We start from the raw sequence: 8,864 nt of genomic DNA, 5'->3' as shown, positions 1-8,864 counted from the left end.
TTCGCTATTTTTTGAGAGCTAGAAGAGAGCTTAATATTAAAAAACCTACGGGAGTTTACGCCGGTTGCGCGGGGACCGCCTTTGCGAACTAGTGCTAATAATTTTATGCTAATAAGTAACTGAAACTTTTGTAGGTAAAAAACTTGAATTTTGTCTTTTATTATTATAAACTTGTCATACAAAAGTTGTCATCTTAATATCCCTACATTGCTATGGTTTTTGAGTGCCATGCTATTATAGCCGCTTATTGTTCAGGTGCCATGCCATAAATAGCGCTATACTTATTATTTCCCTTCTGGTAAAAAGAATTAGTTATTTTTTTACAAAAATGAGCCTTTTACAAAATAATGTGTATTTATTTTAGCCTAAAAATGTCGTAAAAACATCCTATCGTCATAAAATTTCAACAGGTTTTGTTCACTGGTCATTGTCTGACCCCTTGTTCCTTTTGGTACAAAAGCATGGATGATCATTATGGTTTTGTTTCATATCCGTAAAAGAAATACGGGTGACGGTAGAGTGTTCATTTGTTCCTGTAAATTATTAGTCTGGGACGTTATTTTAATTTAGTCAATGTGGAAACGAAAAGTTCATTGAGTTGAGTTTGAGTGATCCAGTGAGGTTGCAGTCGGTGGTAGTCTGTCCAAAAATCCTATACTCCTTACCAGGTGTAAAGGTCCATAAAATATTCGACCCTACAAACCCGTAACTGTATAGAGGATGAGACCTTTTTTGGAGAGCGAACCATACTAAACGACCCTGTGGTCACCAGCGGTGCAATTGGCGTATAAAATAAATTGTTCACTGCCTTTTTATACTTTCGTCAGCACAGTAGAAACTGTCCTAACTTGTTTGAGCCCTTGTCCGCGGTGCAAAGGGGCGTCGGTCCGAGACCACAATCTACGGCACAATACGTACGGGAAGGTTTTCCTTTACTATATCAAAGGGTTTGGCATGAAACGGCATGTCTAGTTGATGTACAGAAGCCCTCCAAGACGAATGCGACACGCGCAGGGCGCTCCACCGTACGTCGAGTGTCACGCCGTATCTGTGGGGGGGCAACCTGTCAAGTGCCGCTCGTATACCGAGATAGCACTTTTTGACAAGTCTGGGGCTGGAACAATTATTCCCTAGGTGCCCATTACACACTAACCACTGACCCTACGGAACAAACAGGTTCACCTTTACACCTGCCTGGGTACCCTTTTAGCATTGCTCCGATAACTTACCGGGGGCACCATCGCTTTATTATAACCAACACTACGTTCGAGATCCACACTTCCTATGCTACGGCCTCACCATTCCATGTCGACGGATACCTGTCAGAGAGACTTTTTTCTTAGCTACTTAGGTTCCCCTGGTCATTTTTTCTTTTTTTTTCCATTTTTTTTATTTTATATTATATAAATTTAATTGAAAAAATTAGCGCTCTAAAACAGTCGAGTGCATGCCTCCTTTCATGGCGCATGGCGCTATAGGCCTGCATGTGGTGATCATCTGGTCCTATGGGACTTGAAGTTCCAATTAGTTGCTTTTGGTTTAGTTTATACATATGTTATAGTGTTTTTCTTTAGTTTTTTTTTAGGTTTTCTTCTAGTTAGTTTATAACCTCGCTGAGTGTTGGGATTGTATATATTTACTGACTATGTGGATTACAGTGAGTGTTGGAAATTGACAAGGATTAGAGATGAGATCTCGACTGGCCGTCTTATTTCTGTGCCTTATTTCGAAGGGAACATTGCACAAATATACCTAAATAATTTTGTCTGACGTTTCAGTGGTTGTGTGGAAAATCCCTCCCCGTTTTCACCGGCGTTCCCGTCCACAATATTGCGGTTCTTTTAACTCTCGTAGTCACTCCTTCCCTACGTCCGTTTTTATTAGCAAAATAAAGCTAACCAACAAAAGCATTAGGGCCATGTCGGTTTTCAGCATTAGCTCTTAATTTTATGTTAATTAACGTGTCGGGAGTTAGGGTTTGGTGCCGTGGTCCCCTCACAGGTCGCTACCGCCGCACTGGTCGTCTTTCCGAAAGTCTCACTTTTGTAGGCGTATAGTGTGAGGATAGGGGCAGAGTAAATCTACCAGGAGTTCCAAAGGGTAGCGGTGACTCAAAGATAGAACGGCATATAGAGTCGTCGACGGAGTCTGAGTAGAACTCTGTCCCTGTGGTTTGTCAGAAATACTGACAGACACCCCCTTTTTCGCTGTTGTAGAACGTTGACAAAATTTGAACCGTCTACCCTCAATTCTACTACTCATATCTCCAGGTACTGAATAAAGACGATGTATGTCGCCACTGCGAAATTTTCAACCCGGAAAACAAAATAAGATTAGAGTAAACAGTTTACACAAGAATCAATGCAAAACACAGACTCGTCGGAGTTTCAGTTTGGACAAGTCCTTAAACAAAAAAACAATGAAACACCAAATTACACACAGTTAATTACACACAGTCATACCGAAAGTAAAAAGAAAATGAAATTCAACAACATAATTGAATTACAAACCTGACCGGAGTAAAATGACTAGTATAAAGGTAACACACATCTTTTCTAATGTACCGTTAAGGTTGTGGTAACAAAGAGTATGTCAGACCACCATCACCGACTAGGGAAGTGAATTTGCACACAAAACAACACAAACACACGTGTACGTTGAGGTGTCATCTCACTGTGATGGTGCACACCAGTTATAAAGACTGACAGATAAATTAAAAAGGAAAAAGAACAAGGACATCCCTCTGTTGGAGGGGCAGAGGAGTCTGGTGGGATTCTTTTCAGAGTATTGAAAATCTTTCCCCGACATCGGCTTCGTGGTAAGCTGTGGTAACATGAAGAGCCGTTTAGGAGCCGAAACAGCCGGCGCTTTAAGAGAACCGAGCCAAATGATCCGGGTCACTAACGTAAAAAGACAGTATCTATAAGGGACGGCTCAAGTCAAAATTCAAGCACCCCCCCCTCCGCTCTCGGGGTGGACGCCCTCTCAGCCCTGGTCTGGCGGAAACACTGATCGTGATATCAATATTGGCTAAAATAAATAATCGTGGTTATGATTTTTGTCATAATCGAGCAGCCCTAGTGGGATTCTTTCGATCAATATGTCATGCTATCAAACGACATACACACCATGCAGCCAGCTGAAATCCAACCAACAAATGCTTGTGCATCCAAGAGAAATTAACACCAAAGGAGGATAGTCAAAGTAACTGTTTTTTATCAAAAGCAAACTCCCTACTAGCCCGTCCAATCAAGTTCAACATTTGTATTGCTGGTGTACGCAGTGCGTCATACATTACAGGGTTTTTCTACAAAAATATAGTATGAGGGCACTAACGTCACTTCCGGACAAGATTATGGCCCGCCCACTTTAAGACGAAAATAATGCATTCGAGCGTAGCGGAAAATAATAGTTTCTTCACGTGTTAAAGCTGCTGAGTCATGTATCGCACCTCAAACAACAAATACATCCAGAGTTAGGGTTTTCCTTCACTTAATCTACAGCAAAAAGGACAGTAAAAGAAACTAATTCAGAAATCACAGTTTCAGTGTAGGCCTGCTGCCTGCTACTCGCCCACCGGCAGACCGACCGGACATCGATCCCCTATTTATTCGGAGCTCCATAACAAAGCTGTCTATGCCGTCTGACGATCTATTTGACACGATTTTCATATTTTTGGAGTAGTTATACCGTTTGTGACGAACATACATATTGTTTTCTGGCATCACTTTAACATTTTATGGGGAAAATCTGCATTTTGATATGAGGGCGCATGTCGAAAGTTAGCCGGTTTAGACAAAACCCTTCATTAACTTTTATGTTAGATATTAAACAATGTATATCTGATGATGAACTTTTGTAAACAAAAATCCTTTTAAAATTATTATATTGAATTTCCTTCCTGGTCAACATTACAAAACGAACCATTTGTAAAGTTTCAGAAATCCATTGCTCAAACAAAAATTGACCTAAATCCAATGAATTGAGTGCGAAGATGAATAGTTCAAAGGTCAATTACTATTACAATATGAACAAAAGTATGAATGAACACGTGAACTCTTTTTTTAATTGCAGATTGCTGATACTCAGACTTTTAAAAAAAGTCTGCTTGATAAACCCAATGGCACTGCTTACTGGGAATGTTAACACATGCATAATAACCAACAGACGTTGATTCTGTGTAAATTGTGATTATAAAAGTTATAATGTGACAGTGGCAGCAGATGACCATTTTTATTTGGCTTACAATAAAAAAAACACGGGTACATTTGGTATCATGTGGTTTGGTTGGGTTACTGAGCTCTAGTGTTGAATTTAATATAGTTTTCGAGCAGATTGCATTTATTTTAATAGCCCAGGTGGTAAGAAATGGATACAGGAGACATCTTCATTTTTACTGTATAGGTTAATGTCGGCCTCTGAGATACACGCATATATTTGGAGAGCAAAATGGACATTATGTTCCAATTTCAAAGTCAAATGATTTGATATGATTGGATGCTAAGCTTTCATGTTTCCGGTGGTTTTGACAGCGGCTCACAGAGCAGTTTGAAAGTACTTGTTTAATGGTTCGTTCTGTTGTACCTATCAGTGGTGAAACATATATTTTTCACTGCATCATCCCCACCAAACGAGGATGGCAGTCTCTCTCCTGTCTCTTTCTGATACACTATCCCCCCCCACCTGCTAACGCACAGTAATCTGCGCATTCATTCCCAATCACAAGCTGCACTCACACCCTGTGGAAATAAGCGGAACAGCAGCCCATCCTTTCCATTTCATGGTGCATTCTGCTGGCTGTGTGTATTATTCGTGCTTGTAAGTACTTTATGTGCAATATTGTGTTTTTTGTGTGTGTGCCTGCTGGGTGTCTTTACTTAACATCACACTGTCTCAGTATGCATATGTACACACAGCTGCCTCAGTAACACAGCTTGGCTCTGTGTGATCCAAAGGGAGCTTCAAAGCTTTGATATACTCTCATGGGAACACAAGGGGATAGGGTGGCTGTCAAGAAACCCCAACAAAGCCAGCACCAGACCTTCTCTGTAGGTGGATGTGTTTTGAAGGAAAGACATACACTGCTGAGACCAACACCATTCTCAAAGAAGTCTGTGTGTGCGCGCGCATATTCAAGCTCCAGTTTTACTGTTTGCCCTTACAGCAGCAAGGAACTTTGCCATGTCGATAACAATGAGAGCAGCCAAGATTTTAATGGGAATATCATTTCCTGCCTATTTGTTCTTTCTTTGGCACTCAATGTATTTAGCTTGCCTGCTGTGATTCAATGCTAAGGGACGTAAGAGGGCTATTAATAAGGAAGCGGAATTGAAACTGAAGAAAAGTGGATAAAAACAAGGTAACTGGACAAAAAGGTGGGGTGAAAGAAAGGGAAGGAGAGGGCATGGAAGGAAGGGAGGATATACAATAGTTAATAAGCAAGGAGCTTGAGAAAAAAACCAAACCGTTCCCACACATATTGTTCCATGGTCCATCTCTGGCTCTCTTGACATTGTATTTCATCCTGTCTCAGCCTTTCAGTCCCTACATCCCACTAATGCTTTTATTATGGCATCAGACCCATCTCTTTCAAGTGCCTGTATGACACACACACATTCACAGAGCCAATGATCCTTCCCTTGGCCTCTGCGAGACCAAAGACCCCTCTGCTAGCAGATAGCGAGTTCCCTTAGAAAAGTGAGTGAGACATGGCAGGAGTGAGATACAGAGAGATGAGACCACTGATAGGGGGAGAGAGAAATAACACTCTGAAGTGCATGTCTCCCCCATTCTTCCTGTAACTAATAACGTTGTCCTTAGGGTGACAAGGGCTATTCTTCCTTTAGTTTGTCTTCCTTCTTTCCTACCTTTTAACCCAAGGTCGGTGCTCAGTAGTGTGTCTGCAGCCGTGTGTCTGTGTGTGACGCTAATGTTTTCCATTTTGGAACTAGATTATATTAATTTGAGCTGTGTTGACATTTTTTGAAGATATGTCATATTGCGGACATGATTCTGCGTTCTACATAATTGGGACTGGCGATTATAAATAAATGGAGACCTATCTTGAAATCAAAGAAATCCAAACCCTATAATTATAATCGAGATAGTATCCCATGCAAAAAACAATAAAGTTGTACAGTCACATCATTTGTATCACTCTCTTGTATTTATTTGTGGGTAAACGTATGCATAATGTGATAAGAAAGTATTCATTTTCAATAATATATAAACAATATTTAAGGTGCTAAAGAAAATAACAAAGAAAACATTGATGCACCTTTCCTTAACATTTTGAGAATTTCTCCAGCTCAGCGTTTCCGCCAGGGGGGCGTCTTGCCGTCATTTGACGCTCCTTATTCAGCTCGGAACGCCCTGAACTCGAGCCGAGGGGCGTTGAGAGAAGATCGAGAGTTTTTATAGCTTGAAATGACGAAAAGGAAAAAGGACGAGGACATCCCTCTGTTGGAGGGGCAAAGGAGTCTGGTGGGATTATTTTTGCCGCGAGCAAAGCGTGTTCCTATGACGGAAAGTGTAGTGCCGGTGAGCCTTGACAGGGGGTGCTAGCCGGAGCCTTGCAGCGGCGATAACTGAGGTGAAACTGAGGCTCCGCGGTAAACTGTGGCAAAATGAAGAGCCGTTTAGGAGCCGAAAGAGCCGGCTCTTCTTAGTGAGCCGAGCCAAATGATCCAGCTCACTAAAAAGAGCCGGAATTCCCATCACCAATATGTAAAGAGATAGTATCTATAAAGGGACGGCTCAATTCAAAATCCAAGTCAAGTGACACGACGTGACGTCACCCCCCTCCCCTCCCCCGTTCTCGGGGTGGATGCCCTCTCAGCCCTGGGGTGTTTCTCAATCTCGAGTAAAGCTGCTCCAGAGCCACTATTTCAAGCATACTACGTCATCGAGTGCCGCCCAAGTACTGTTCCAATGTCCAGCATACTTGGAATTCTACCGAGCCCGGCGTACTTCGTTTGGACACATTTCGAGGCTGCACATGTGTAGACTCCGCGGTCTTAAAATCCCCACAATGCTTTGCGCACGGACCAATTTCCCCAAATCTGTGGCGGAAAATGTAAGGCGGGGCCTCTCATATGACGCACACTTGCTCGCCTGTTCCACTCTTCGTTTTACAAATGCCAGGAAGTATTCTTGCCTCGCTTCTGAAGCAAGACGCTCGGAAGACATGTGCTACCAAGCAAGCCTACTCGACATTGAGAAACACCCCTGGTCTGGAACATTGCTCCAGCTCTTATATCTTATCTCACTTTGTATTTCCAGGTCATCATTATCAAAAGAGCAAAACCAAAGCAAAAGAGACTAATCAACCACAACCCAAGTCCTATCCGGGCACAGTGTACAAACCATCATGTGAAGCTAAACATTGTAGTGTGAACAAACAGTCTTGTAAATCAGTATTTATTGGTCAATATAAAAAAAACATCCATAAGTTACAATATAGGACGAATGAAAAATACTCTTTTTAGCAACATTTATCAATCATAACCGCAGTAAATGATATATTACTTTGACAGACATATATACCGTGGCAATAAATCTCTGCTCTTCTATGTTTTATTTCCTCCGCAGTGGACTGGCTCATAAAGAGTACGCTTCAACTCTGATAACATGTTATAAAATCTGAAGTAATCAATAATGTTATCTGCGTGTATGAACTGCTAAATCAGTTTGGGTGTCTGAAGTGTCATCCTCAGCTCTGATAGCTGCCTGAGTTACAGTGAGTTTCCTGATTGAGGATCCCTGAAGTCACGGGGAGGAATACAAAACGTATCACTCAGAATTCACACTGACTGGACCCCTCACGTACATCTATTCGACCTCTTACTGTCATTCTACTTTTAATGAGAATGAAAAAAAAATCCAGTAGACATTTGATCTCCGTATGTTAATAATCTCTTTCAGAAGTTGAAGCTGTATTTTTTTGTATTCAACCAAGACTGTTACTGGAGTTTGTACGGGCTCAAAAGCTGACTGTAAGAAGAGTAAAAACATATGAAAGGCCCAAAATGCATTATAGCTTACACAGCCCATCAAAGTAATAGGTGTGTCATCCCTTTTTTTTCAACACCTGGCAGCTGAAGTATGAGAGCTCTGCTAAACGAGTCTGGAACAGGAAAGGTGTGAAATTCTAATTTCCACTCACAGCTGAGATTTTTTTCTGTTGCTTTAAATACTATTATATGGCTAGGTCAAGCAGTTGGAGGTTGTATGGTACTATTGAATTGCAGAATTATTAAAGATCCAGCCTGCTGTGAAAGGGCATGCTTATATGAACTGTTCAGCTTTTACGGTACGTCCACACGGCAGCGTGCGTTGAAGCTTGCCGGTGGGCGTGTCTGGCGCGCGACCAACAACCAATCACATTAATCTCCCTCCCTGGACACACAAGTATGCTGTTTGATTGGCGAGAGCTTGGCATATGATTTGATTGGCTGGTGCTTCCGTTGACGCTTGAAAAGTTGAACTTTTCTCAACTCTCGAAGTGAGCAACAGAGGCAAAGCAACGCGACAGAAGTACAATGCAGTTCGGCAAAGCGTGACGTCACCCTATTAGAAGTGAATGGGAAGCGTCTCTGTTGAAGCAACGCACGTGTGACCCATACAAAGTGTGTGATCACAATGTTATGTTTATATTTACCNGGAAATAAACATCTGTCTTATTGGCTGGCAGGTACCTATCCTGTGAGCTCTGACAATGTTTAAACTGTCAGTCGGACTCAGAGTTTTTGAAGGTGGACATAAGAACATTTTTTCTTAAAAAAGACGACAATTCTCAAGCGGTGGCTCACACAACAACCCCAGAACCACCACTTGAGCCAGGTAAACAAGGTATGTAAATGTAA

The sequence above is a fragment of the Notothenia coriiceps genome, unplaced genomic scaffold (assembly GCF_000735185.1).
Source record: "Notothenia coriiceps isolate Sejong01 unplaced genomic scaffold, NC01 NC01_scaffold00037244, whole genome shotgun sequence".
NCBI lineage: Eukaryota > Metazoa > Chordata > Actinopteri > Perciformes > Nototheniidae > Notothenia > Notothenia coriiceps.
Note: the sequence above shows the minus strand (reverse complement) of the source record.